This window comes from Martes martes (genome assembly GCF_963455335.1).
Source record: "Martes martes genome assembly, chromosome: X".
Lineage (NCBI taxonomy): Eukaryota > Metazoa > Chordata > Mammalia > Carnivora > Mustelidae > Martes > Martes martes.
In genome coordinates this window covers 121,590,662-121,592,155 of record NC_137897.1, presented here as the reverse complement: position 1 = coordinate 121,592,155, position 1,494 = coordinate 121,590,662, and the positions used below count along the sequence as shown (strand labels likewise).

The window sequence follows — 1,494 nt, the reverse complement described above, 5'->3', positions numbered from 1 at the left end:
CTAAAATGAGTTGGGAAAAGGTTGGATTAAAAAGGCTGAAATCAGAAAAATTCCAGATATTCTGCTTGTATTAGTAATTTCTCCCATTGCAAGTCTTGAACAGTAAGAACAAATTCACCTTATTAGATTTCACTTTTTTTTTTACCTGTTTAATAATGAGGGGAAATGGTTCCAAACAGCAAAATGGCAAAGAAAACAAAAGAAAATGAAATAAAAACAAAATCCCTGCAGAAAGGGAGGGAAACCAGTAGCAAACCAGACCTAAACTGAAGAGGTAAAACTGTAAGAGTTTTAGAAAAAAACACAGGGGCTCCTTGCTGCCATGGACCTTGGGCCACTGGGGTTGATGAAGGATCTCAAGCGAAAACTTGCTCTAAAAACCATTGACTGGGTAGCTTTTGGGGAGATCATACCCCAAAACCAGAAGAAGGCCATTGCTAGCCTCCAGGTTGGCTACTCTCCCTGAGAAACCACCTACAAGGCCAACGTGGCAAAGGCTGGCATGGTAGATGACTTTGAGAAGTTTAATGCCCTGAAGGTTCCTGTGCCAGAGAATAAATACAGTGTTCAGGTGGATGCTGAAGAAAAAGCAGAAAAGTTGTGCTGAGTTTTTGTCTCTCTCAAAGGCCAGGATTGAGGAATATGAAAAAGAGCTGGAGAAGATGAAGAACATAATTCCACTTGATCAGATGACCACTGAGGACATGAATGAATGAAATCTTCCCAGAAACCAGGTTAGACGAGAAGAAGTATCCCTAATGGCCTCACAAGCCAATCGAAAATTTAGAAACTTGAGGTGGGGAGACAGCTCTCGCCCTCGTATTATCAATGCTGGACATTAAAAATTTTTAAAAAAGAAGAAGAAGAAAACAGAGAGGGTAACTTTCATACCACTGGATTTGGCAATGAGTTCTTCAATATGACACCAAAAGTCCAGGCAACAAAAGAAATAGATAAATTGGACTTCATGAATGTAAACTAAGGCTTAGTTGAATCTCTATTATGTGCATATTGATTATTCCTATTTTGGATTACCTATTAATTCTGGAACAGCTTTCTCGAAACTATTCTATTGCCACACATCCCATCTCCCCATTTCTAGGGTTCCTTTCTCTATTCGCTTTAGCCATCTCATAAAGCCTTTCGTATATCATTTCTCAAAGGATTGTGATTTCTTTTTCTAATGTTAGGCAAGAACGTGGATGAATTACCTTGCATTTTAAATTATGTATACCATGCTTTTATCTGTTAGCACATATCATGGGGAATTTTCACTATATCTCCCACTCTTGGTATCTTAAAAGGGTTTTTTCTTACCATTCTATACATAGGTACTTGCTGTGAAGTCAAGGGATAGTCCAGTGGAGGCAATACCTTAAAGAAAAATGTCAGTTACTATATGGTACATTTTCTACTAGTATTTATTAAGAAATGTTATACAGAAAAAAATTCTGCTACATATTTAATTTTGAGAACAAATCTATGGAACAGTGA

The 1,494-nt window shown here is 37.6% G+C and overlaps 1 pseudogene across 1 annotated transcript; it reads left to right on the top strand.

The window, feature by feature from the left end:
• The first annotated feature begins 322 nt into the window (after positions 1-322).
• Positions 323-795, top strand: LOC308337519 (ATP synthase subunit d, mitochondrial-like; annotated as a pseudogene). Its single transcript has one exon. The product of its transcript is annotated as an ATP synthase subunit d, mitochondrial-like (transcript).
• The last annotated feature ends 699 nt before the right edge of the window (positions 796-1,494 follow it).